The 12083-nt window shown below is 45.3% G+C and overlaps 1 protein-coding gene across 2 annotated transcripts in view; it reads right to left on the minus strand.

Annotated features, from left to right (window-relative positions):
* Positions 1 to 12083, minus strand: part of GPC4 (glypican 4) — a 109620-nt gene that overhangs the window by 69175 nt on the left and 28362 nt on the right. Inside the window, exon 1 of one of the 2 annotated variants that reach the window (XM_041741630.1) lies at positions 4303 to 4453. The exons of the other annotated variant lie outside the window; for it this stretch is intronic. The gene's annotated coding sequence lies outside the window, so the exon portion shown is untranslated. Of the gene's footprint in view, positions 1 to 4302; positions 4454 to 12083 lie in introns of those variants that run through there. 2 annotated transcript variants of the gene reach the window in all.

A 12083-nucleotide genomic window follows, 5' to 3' on the forward strand; every position in this document is an offset into this window, starting at 1 on the left:
ACTAATACGCATAATTGCCGAACTGGAAGTTTTGCAAAGCCCTTTGATAAGGTCTCTGGTACAAATTAGGAACATTTTAGGCGTTTGCTTAAGAGCAAGCACATGTCTTTTAGGAACTGCCACACTGCCTATCACTTTTTGAAAGTTGCCGGGGTATTTTAGATAGCAAGCTTTGAAAGTTCAAAGCAATTTTCAATATTCTGTTCCTGAGTGTGTGGCTTTTAATATCCTATTGTTGGACAACATTAAAACCAAATGACCCAACAGGTTTCACTTGTGAATTTTTGCTGATGCCAGAGGGCAGTGTGTGCTGTGTCATGGAAGGCTCTGAACTCCTGGCATGGAACTATTAACATTTTACTGACACTTTCTCAATTCTATACCAGGCCCATGGTGATGGCAATTCAAGGAATCTGAGATAGAAACTGTTCACGCCCACTTACTTTTCTGACTGCAACAGGCATGTACTTGATTGCAAGTAAAAGCATTCCTTACCAGAAGCTCCTCCTCAGATAAAGCTCTACGAAGAATCAAAGCAGCTACCTGAAGCACAGATTTCTACAGCATTAGTAGGAAAAAATAAACATAACTGGTCCTCCAAACCTACTATTTTTTTCCTTGAATGCTTACTTCACAGAGTATCATGGTGTTGGCTCCCGGATAGGAACAAAACTCACAAGAAACATAGTAAGAGATGAGTACATTTATAGTAAGAGATGAGTACATTTCTGATCAGAAGCCAAAATGGGATACAACCTGAATGTATGGTGATACCCATTTTACATGCTACTTTTTTTAAATTATTCTATTTAAAAGAAAAGCACCCCAAAAAGCACAAAAAAAGAGAAAAGCACAAAAGTAAAAATGAACTCAATTAACTAACAATGACAGGTATGTGTCAAAATGCTGGGGTAATTCTGGGGCATCTGGCTCTTGGTTTCAGCTCAGGTCGTGATCAGGGTATGGGATGGAGCCCTGCATTGGGTTCTGCAGTCAGTGCACAGTCTACTTAAGACTCTCTGCCCCTCTCTTCCTGTAAGCCCTCTCTAACATAAATAAATAAAATCTTTATGGATGCCTGGGTGGCTCAGTGGTTGAATGTCTGCCTTTGGCTCAGGGCATGATCCTGGGTCCTGGGATCAAGTCCTGCACTGGGCTCCCCTCAGGGAGCCTGCTTCTCCCTCTGCCGGTTTTTCTGCCTTTCTCTCTCATGAATAAATAAATAAAATCTTTTTTAAAAAAAAACTAGGATAATTTAATCTCTATTAACATCAGCAAGTAAATTCACTCACTTGGTGAATGATGTGTGCCTATTATGTGGCAGACAGACATTAGCCCTGGAACTCGGGTTACAAAGTCCCTGCCCTAAGGAAGCTTCCAGTCAGGGGGTTTCCCATCACCAGGGTTTAGGGGCAAAGAGTAAGTGGTCATCTAACAAAAATGAGGTTGCCGGAAGTCAGACAGAGGAGATTCACACAGAGGTCCTCCAAGGCCCCATTCTGGAAGTCTCTGGCATAGGAATGGCAGTACAGAATGCACTCATCTCCCAGTTTATTTGTCTCTAAAGCAGTCAGTGGCAGGTCTGGCCAACGAGGGAGGATGGGCAAAACCCAGGAAGACTACAATCAAGCTGAGTGAGTGGGCAACCAAATGACACCTTTCTTTACGGGGACAGGACGGCATATTGGGCCCCAAGACATCAATCTGTGCACAGAAAGCAGCTGCCAAGGCCTGGGAGAGGAGGCAAGGTACAAGGTTTCTTCTTGGGGTGACAAAAATCTTCTCAGCAGACTGTGGTGATGGCCACACAACTCCAGAAACATATGAAAACCACTGAATTGTACACTTGGAGTGAGTTTTGTAGCTTATGGCTTCTACGCCAATAAAGCTAGGAAAGAAAAAGCCACCAATCTATCATACTGTCATGGCTGCAAGTGTCTGGCATCACGGGAAGGGGTTAAGAGAAACCAAAACCTCCCCCTATAGCCTCTAAAGAGAAAAGCCCTACTCTGTATCCAAAAGGGTAATTTGATTGTGCCCAGACTACCATGCTGTTCTAAAACTCAGGAAGACTATGGAATAGACTTTCTGCAGAAGGGTGGGGGAGAAAGAAGAAAAAAGAAAAAGGCACAGGAAGGGAGAAGCCCAGTGGGAGAAATAGCCCAAAGGTGCAAGGTAGTTGGGGAAAGAAAAAAAAAAAAAAAGAAAATGTGCAAAGTCCCAAAGAGTCTGGCCAGGGTGAACGGAGCTTCTTTGATCATGGAAACCTTTAAAAGCTTAGAAGTACCCAAAATTGGGAGGTGAAGGGGGCGAAGGGTAAAGGAAAGCAAACCTACAGTTGGTTACACATGTTGGGAGGAAACAAGGCCCAGCATGTCAATCTGCCTCTAGGACCTTGAGAACAAATCAGTGACCCTTCTTGGGCTTCCACTTCCAGTCTTCAAACGCACTGTGATTCCTAATTATGCTCAAATCCTTTCTCATTAATCAAGCAGAGCCCTTAAAGAACCAGGAGCTCTTCATGGCAGGGCTATCAGATTCCACTCTAAGTTCCCCACACAAAAATTTACTAAGAAAGTCACTCAACAGGTATATGGATGGCATATAAATGGACTAGCATTTCACAGGAGATATCAAAATCCTCCGAGTAGCCCATAGGGTTTTAAGACCTTGGCAAAACCTTTGACAAACCTTGTTGGTTTAGGCTGTAAAAACTCCCCAGGAACCTGCAGGTTTGTTATGAAACTGTTGCAGCCTATTACGAGACTGTGTATTTTTTGCTGCCTGGTTGGCCAATATCATCTAAAACAAGTAATATAAACACTTCCACTTCCACATACTGCATAATAAAGTATCTTCAAAGCTTCTGACCATTTCAGACCTCAATTTGTAAATATCATCTATCATGCATGACAAAGTATCTCACAGGATTAATACTATCATTGAAATCCTGCCAACATTTGTGTATTGTGGGATTACAGAAACTGAACTACCCACCCCTGGTATGTGTATATATAGTAGTCCACAGCTTTCTGCTTTGTTAATGTGTCCTCAAGGAAATAATTTTAATGGAAGCACTTCATAGTAAAGTTGTCCCCAAGTACCAAAAGAAACATGGTAACAAGCTGGATAAAGGCATTTTTGTAGATTTATACCAAAAGGCAGCTTAAGGAAAATACAAAAAAAAAAAATCTGTTCATCTATTATAGTGTCCAGATTCTCAAAAACAATTTGTTCGTAATCACTGAAAAAATAGGATTTTTTAAAGGTAAAAGCCATTGACACTAAAAAAAAAGAAAGCTTAATAGGAAACCACTTTACAGCTGAGGCAATTTCCATTTCTTAAGAATATTAACTGCAGAAACTACAAGTAGTTACACATTCTTGAAAATGGCCCACTTGTACTTGGGAGTACCACAGCCCTTGGCCCCTTAGCAATCCAATTCTCAAGCTCTGTTCAGGAGAGCAAAGCCTTCCTGCTTTCTTTTTCTTTACAACCCATGAAAAGCAGACTCCTCCCCCCCCCCCCCCCCCCCCCCCCCCCCCGCCAAGAATGAGAAATGCTAAACCAAGAAAGTCAGTAGTGGCTCTAACTGGTACGACTATTAAAAACGAGTGCCTAGATTTGAACTTTCCTTCATACTGTCCACTGCAACGGTCCTTAAACCATTTTATTGGTCTAGGTACTGGTCTAATCCCCTCCATAGCTGCAGGGGATTATGCCCGTAGGGTTTGCAACAGTAAAAACTCATTTAGGAAGGGAGAGAAGAATGTTAACTTGCAATAAGACAGAGAGAAATGGCCCCTCTTCAAATTTCCCAGCACAGCTTTGAGAGCTGTCCTATAGCCAAGTCTCCCCGGGGTTCTCCTAATCCTCGGCAGCCACTGAAGAGAGCCAGGATGAAACTTTTTTCTGAACAAAGAGAACTGAAAAGGGCCAAGTCTCAAAGTCACAGGCTCCCAGCTCGCCACTGGCTCAAAGCCAAGGAGCAGCCTTGTGCTCAGGCCAGCGGTCCTGCAGCTGATGGACAGACAGCAGGCCGGGGAGGGGTGGGCGGACAGGGGAGGCCACAAATCAGTCTGAGCCCGGGGCCCTCTCCCGCTGCCCAGAGAAACCTCCCCAGGGTGACAGAGCTGCCCACTCCGCGCCCCCCCAACCCCTGACCCCGGGGTCCCTGCCAATGGCATTTAACACTCGCCAGGCCTTCTGGCAGCCAAAGCCCCGTATCTGACATGACTGCCCAAGCATGTGTCTGGGCACGGTGTGCGCGTGTGCGGCTCCAGCTGCCATGACATTCCTACCTCCATGACGGAATCCAGCACGGACGCCCTCATGGCCTCGCAGGAGCGCACACCCACGCTCCCGCGCTTACCCGGCCGCTTGCTGCCTCGCGGGAGGGAAGCTCAGGCTCTGCCCAGCTGAGGCGCACACGCGCTCTGCGCACCACCCCAGGCCACGTACTCTAAGGAGGTGCACAGTCGGCAGAAATGCACTCTGGGAAAGCCAACCGGGACCTGGACAGCGTCGGCACCGGACACGCTCGGCTGACGGCCTGTCCACCTGCGCTGCGCAGCCTGTTGTCTGGAAGAGCTCTTCGGTCCCTTCGTGCGTGAGCTTGGGGCCTGCCTCCTCGAGGAGCTGGAGGCAGGGAGGCTGCCGGTCTCTGCCTTGGCTGCCCCCACGAGGGACGCTGATGGGGAGGCGCCACGCAGATTCTTGAGGCATGAAGCCTGCGAGTATGAACACAGACAGCGGTGGGCGCGCTTTTTCTGGAGGCCCTTCAACCTGAGAGCCGCGGGCCAAGCTGCTTTCTTCCAATTTCTTTTCACTCTCAGATCCGTGGGGTTCAGACTCCGGCCGGGGTGTCCCCCATCCCGGATTTTTCCTGTTTCCCCTGAAAAGCTGCTGGTTTGCTACCGTGAGCACCTAGCTCCCAGGTCCTCAAAATCCTCAAAACCCTGGGGAAGGGAGGCATTCGGGAGAGCGAGAGGAAAACATACCCAAGGAAGCTAATCTATACCAGGACTCCTCCAACTGTGGGATCATGACCTCCAAAGGAACCGGAGAGAATTTCAAGGGGGTCAGAGGCCCTGGAGCCCAGAGCCCAAGACCTCCCAACATCTGTTGTCAGTGAGGGCAGAGTAGCCTTTTGTAATACTATTTCCTCTCCTGCATCACCACCAATATTCTTTTTCTAGCCCCCATGTCTACCCAGCACCCCCTGCCACATGACCTCATCTCTCATTACTATCCGAATTATTGCCGCATTACATTGTCCTGTATTATTCATTTCCCTTGGCAGCAGCGCTGAACTAAGAATTTTAAGAGGAATTCTACACATTTCCTGCCTTTGCTGCCCTATCATGAACACCATCTATCAGTTGGACCTTCAAAAAATATTTTATGATGCTAATATTAATAGTTAGCAACATCCACTGAGCACTTGTTATGTCTCAGGCACCATGCCAAGCACTATATTATCTGTATCAGCTGCTTTGATCATCTCAATTCTAGGAGGGAGGTACATAACTTACTATTTTACTCCCTTCTACATATATGAACACGGGAGCAGAGTCACTAAAGAACTTGTCTAAGACCAGAACTAGTAAGTGGCAGTAAGGCTCCACAACCTACACTGGTTTTCTTCATGTTTTAGTGAGATATAATTCACATGTCATATAATTCACCCATTTAAAGTGTGCCACACATTGCCTTTTAGTGCATTTAAAGTTGTGTAACCATCACCACAATCAATTACTCCCCTCCCCAAAAGAAACCCCACACCTTAGTCATCACATCACTTCCTAGGACCTCAGCAGCCAGCCATCAGCCACTGATCCTACATTCTTTTTTTTTTTTTTATGTATTATAGTCACAGAGAGAGAGAGAGAGAGGCAGAGACACAGGCAGAGGGAGAAGCAGGCTCCATGCACCGGGAGCCTGATGTGGGATTCGATCCCGGGTCTCCAGGATCGCGCCCTGGGCCAAAGGCAGGCGCCAAACCGCTGCGCCACCCAGGGATCCCTGATCCTACATTCTCTCTATGGATTTGTTTGTTGTGGACCATTTCTCAGAACTGAAATCATATAGTATGTGATTCTAAACCACTACCTGACACTGAGGAAGATGAGGATGTCCACTGACAAACCTCAAACCCCTTTTCCCCAAGCCAAATCCATATTACCAACAATTTCGCCCACAACGTGAGACAGTATACATGTTTTCTGTTATTGGCTAGAGCTGAGATTGGGCAGGGGGTTGCTGGAGCCCTTCAGCAGTTATTAGGAGACAGCATGGTCCAAGAAAATGAGCACAGCCTCTGGAGTCGAAAAGATCTGTGCTCACCTCACACACTGCTGATGGTAATGTAAAATGGTGCACAGCCACCATGGAAAATAGTTGGGCAATCCCCCCAAAAAAGTTTAACACAGAATTACCATGTGACCGGGTAACTCCACTCCTAGGTATACATACACAGTTGACTCCTGAATAACATAGGGGCTTGGGACACCAACCCCCACCCCCTACCAATGCAGTCAAAAATCTGCTTAAAACTAGATACCCTGAAAACTTAACCACTAATAGCCTACTCACCAGAAACCTCACTGATAACACAGTTAATGCATATTTCGTATGTTATATACTGTATTTACACAATAAAATAAGCTAGACAAAAGAAAATGTTACTGAGAAAACATAAGGAAGATGGGGCAACTGGCTGGCTCAGTTGTTAGAGCACGTGACTCTTGATCTTGGGGTTGTAGCTTCAAGCCCCACACTTTGGAGTAGAGGTTACTTTAAAAAAATAAAAAACTTTGGGGGAAAAAAGAAAACCATAAGGAAGGGCGAGTAACATTTACAGTAATGATTTTAAAAATCCACAGGGGATCCCTGGGTGGCTCAGCGGTTTGGTGCCTGCCTTTGGCCCAGGACGCGATCCTGGAGTCCCACATCCGGCTCCCGGCATGGAGCCTGCTTCTCCCTCCTCCTGTGTCTCTGCCTCTCTCTCTCTTTCTCTCTGTGTCTATCATAAATAAATTAATAAATCTTTAAAAAAAAATCCACAGGGCAACCCGGGTGGCTCAGCGGTTTAGCACCACCTTCAGCCCAGGGTGTGATCCTGGAGACCTGAGATCGAGTCCCACGTTGGGCTCCCTGCATGGAGCCTGCTTCTCCCTCTGCCTGTGTCTCTGCCTCTCTTTGTCTGTCATGAATAAATAATTAGAATCTTAAAAAAACCTCCACATATAAATGGGCCCCCACAGTTCAATCCTGTGTTGTTAAAGATCAACTGTAGTCAAGACAATTGAAAACAGGTGTTCAGACAAAAACGTGTGTGTGTCTGTGTGTGTGTGTGTGTGTATGGTCATAGCACTATTCAAAATAGCCAACAAGTGGAAACCCAATGTCCACCAAATGACAAATGGATAAAAAAATGTGGTATGTCCATGTGGCGGAATAATATTCAGCCATAATAAAAAGAAATGAAATACCGAAAGATACAACACTTGGAGATAAACCTTGAAAACATTATGCTAAGTGACAGAAGCCAGGCACAAAAGGTCAGATTTTTTTAGGATCCATTTACATGAAATATCCAGAATCGGCAAAATCTATAGAAACAGAAATGAAGGATCCCTGGGTGGCGCAGTGGTTTGGCGCCTGCCTTTGGCCCAGGGCGTGATCCTGGAGACCCGGGATCGAATCCCACGTCGGGCTCCCGGTGCATGGAGCCTGCTTCTCCCTCTACCTCTCTCTCTCTGACTATCGTAGATTTAAAAAAAAGAGAGAGAGAAACAGAAATGAGATTAATAATTGCCAATCTGGGGGTCCCTGGGTGGCTCAGCAGTTTGTCACCTGCCTTCAGCCTGAGGCGTGGTCCTGGAGTCCCGGGATCGAGTCACACGTCAGGCTCCCTGCATGGAGCCTGCTTCTCCTTCTGTCTGTGTCTCTGCCCCTCTCTCTCTCTCTCTCTCTCTCTGTGTGTGTGTGTGTGTGTCTTTCATGAATAAATAAATAAAATCTTCTTTAAAAAATTGCCAATCAAATGGATATGGGGTGGGAGATGAGTAGTAACTTAATGGGTGCAGAATTTTACTTCTCAGAGGATGAAAATGTTCTACAATTAGAAAGTGTTGACAGTTGCACAATGCTGAGAACATACTAAGTACCACTGGATTGTACCCTTTAAAATGGTTGAAATGGTGAATTTTCGGGATGCCTGGATGGTTCAGCAGTTGAGCAGCTGCCTTCTGCTCAGGGCGTTATCCCAGGATCCAAGGTCGAGTCCCTCATCAGGCTCCCTACAAGGAACCTGCTTCTCCCTCTCCCTGTGTCTCTGCCTCTCTCCCTCTCTCTCTCTCTCTCTCGTGAATAAATCAATCTTTTTTTAAAAAAAGAAAGAAATGGTAAATTTTGTTATGTGAAACTTACCTCAATAAAAAATAAATGAAAGAGTAAAAAATGGGGAGGGGGGGATACCTGGGTTGCAGAGTTGGTTAAGCGTCCAACTCCTGGTTTCAGCTCAGGTCATGATCTCAGGTTCATGAGATCAAGCCCTGTGTCGGGTTCCAAGCTCACTGAAGGGTCTGTGAAAGTTTCTCTCTCCTTCTGCCTCAGCCCTCCCCACACTCACTCACACTATCTCTAAAATAAGTAAAGAAAAATAAAATAAAATAAAATAAAATAAGTAAAGAAATCTTAAAAAGAAAGATACTAACACTTTTTTAAAAATTTAAAAAAGAAAATCCTGGGGCACTTGAGTGGCTCAGTTAAGCATCTACCTTCAGCTCAGGTCATGATCTTGGGGGTGCTGGGGTGGGGGGTTTCCTGAGATAGATGACCCTCACCCATGCATCAGGCTCCCTACTCAGGGGGCAATCTGCTTCTTCCTCTCCCTCTGCCCCTCCCCCTGCTCATGTGCTGCTCTCTCTCAAATACATAAATAAAATCTTCAAAGAAAAGAAAATCCTGGGGCACCTGGCTGGCTCAGTTAGTGGTATGTATGACTCTTGATCTCGGAGTTGTGAGTTTGAGCCCCATGCCAGAGGTAGAGATTTCATTAAATTTTTTTTTTCTGGGGATCCCTGGTGGCTCAGTGGTTTGGTGCCTTCCTTCAGCCCAGGGCGTGATCCTAGAGTCCCGGGATCGAGTCCCACATCAGGCTCCCTGCATGGAGCCTGCTTCTTCACCTGCCTGTGTCTCTGCCTGCCTTTCTCTCTCTCTCTCTCTCTCTCTCTCTCTCTCTCTCTCTCTCTCTCTCTCTCTCAGAAATAAATAAAATCTTCCAAAAAAAATCTTTAAAAATTTTTTTTTCTTTTAAATCTGGAGTTCAAATCTCATGCTGCCTGATCCTGTGCAAGGGGCAGAAGTCACAGTTCAACTGAGTGCAAAATACATTTGACGATGTTTTTTGTGAGAATTAAAGGAGGAAATACATGGAAATCAATACTAACACTTAGTTCTCAAGTAAGCGAAGCCATTGGTGAGCCAAGGATCAAAACCACTGCCCTCACTCTGAGCAAAGAGACCAGCTCCTTCCTATTCTCTACCAGAAACAGTGACATTTCAGCTCCTTCCTATTCTCTACCGGGAAACAGTGACATTTCTATCAACATTTCTACAGACAACAGAGTGATCCTAAGTAGCAAATAACAACAGAGAAATTGGAGGATCCATAAAAACAGGACTGCTTTGAACTGGAGATTGGAGAATCCAGAATTTTCTTTACAAAACCTTTTTAAGGGACACCTGGGTGGTTCATCAGTTGAGTGAATCTGCCTTTGGCTCAGGGCGTGGTCCTGGAGTACCGGGATTGAGTCCCATATTGGGTTCCCTGCGTGGAGCCTGCTTCTCCTTCTGCCTAGGTCTCTGTCTCTTTCTGTGTCTCTCATGAATAAACAAAAATTTTAAAAAACAAAAACAAAAACCTTTTTAAACCATCAGACCCCAACCTAGAGGGCCCATTCCCAATCAAGCACAGCAACCTCATAAATTTGATGTAGCTCCTGGATGGCAAAAAGTTTTAAGGCTAAGAATCTCAGCCAATCTACAGAAAAACCCAAGGCTTTTCAAGAATAATAGAGCCACTCTGGATCCAAAGCATCTTTAGTGAGGGGGAATATAGGAGATGATACACACAGAGCAGAGCATTTGTAGTTTGTGAAGAATCCTTCCCTCCAAACAGAAAATAAGGTATTTCTTTCCTGGGCAGCATTTTATTGTCATTGTCATCAGAGTGCTTGTCTATATATTTATTTGTGATATGAATGTCTATTTTTGAAAACAAATTTCTCTCTAAGGCACTGTTTTCCCTTTGGAAATGAGTCTTTAACATGATCAAAAGTTTCCCGAGGAAGAAATGGTTTCTATAATCCATAAGAGGAAAAATACACAGAAAGAGACACAGACACCACTGAATATAGGCCTGTTAATATTCATGCCAGACTCTGGAAAGACATGCTTCTAATATGTTTTCAATGACTCTATGAAGACTGTTCAAGGAGGGCTCAAATATGCGGCCAGCCCTAGCTCACCTGGCTCCAAGGAAGCCTTCTCACCATTCCACGCTGGCCAATGCTTCATCCACCACACCAGCAATTTTGAGTAAGCAAGAGGTCAAACAACCCAGCATACCCCTCAATATAAAACCAGAAGTCAGCTCTCTACATGTTACCTGGCCCTCCCAAGCAGCACACGAGGCCCCTGGTGAAGGGATCGACTGGTGCTAAGAGTCATGGTTCAGTGGGTCATTGATGGCAGCAGTTCAGACAGCACAAAGGAGATCATCTAGGAGAAGCTACTATGAGAATGAAAGGGACCTACTATGCTCAAGAATGCATAGTAGGGGGGCTCCTGGGTGACTCAGTCAGTTAAACATCCAACTCTTGGTTTGGTTTCAGCTCAGGTCATGATCTCAGGGTCCTAGGATCACGGGAGTCCACTTGTCCCTCTGCCTCCCTCTCTGTTCCTGCCCCTGCCTCCCCCCACCCATTTACACTCACGCTCTCTCAAATAATCTTTTTAAAAAATGAATGCATCAAAGGGTATTCACTAGAGCCTGCTATGCTGTAACACTCAATTTGAAAATATGAATTTGTTCCAATGTGACTGATACCTTAAGAAATAACCTGAGCATGTGAATTTCACATTTGCTAATGTCACGTTTCACTTTCGCCTACCATATTTGTTGTACTTATGTATTTCCTAATCACTTGGCACATGCAAAACTATGCTATTTTTTTATTAGGTTCTTTAGTTTTTAAATGTGCTCTTATGTTTTTTAGTGCTGTACCCTAGCCCTAATCTTCTCATGCCTGTGGTTTTACTGCATGATTCTGCAGAGCAGAGTGATCTTTAGGAATGAATATGTTACGTTACAGCAGGACTAACTGTGCTTTCCTGCCAGGTCTGTGAAGTCAACAGGTTGAGTGGCGGGTGCACACTTAGTTGATCACTAACTTTTTACTTGCCCTTTCACCAGAACTTCAGGTTAATAAAAGTGACTCTTTTGCCAAGCCCAGGGGAAGGTGTACCAGGTATGGCCTGCTTAAGACCCTACATATCTAAGTAGAAAATGTAACCAAAATCAAACTTTCCAGCTGCCAGTCAGAAGGGACCAAGTTAACATCTGTCACAGGATCAAATAATATCAAAAGTAATAAGAAAACTGGGACGCCTGGGTGGCTCAGCGGTTGAGCATCTGCCTTTGGCTCAGGGCGTGATCCTGGAGTCCTGGGATCAAGTCCCACATCAGGCTCCCCGAATGGAGCCTGCTTCTCCCTCTGCCTATGTCTCTGCCTCTGTCTCTGTGTCTCTAATGAATAAATAAATAAAATCTTTTTTAAAAGAGTAATAAGAAAACAAACCAAAAAAAAAAAAAAAGGCAGGCTTAAAAAATGGGGCAAAGATGGGCAGCCCGGTTGGCTCAGCAGTTTGGCGCCGCCTTCAGCCCAGGGCATGATCCTGGGGTCCTGAGATCGAGTCCCACATCGGGCTCCCTGCATGGAGCCTGCTTCTCCTTCTGCCTGTGTCTCTGCCTCTCTCTGTCTCTGTGTCCCTCATGAATAAATAAAAATCTTTT

Source organism: Vulpes lagopus, chromosome X, assembly GCF_018345385.1.
Source record: "Vulpes lagopus strain Blue_001 chromosome X, ASM1834538v1, whole genome shotgun sequence".
Lineage (NCBI taxonomy): Eukaryota > Metazoa > Chordata > Mammalia > Carnivora > Canidae > Vulpes > Vulpes lagopus.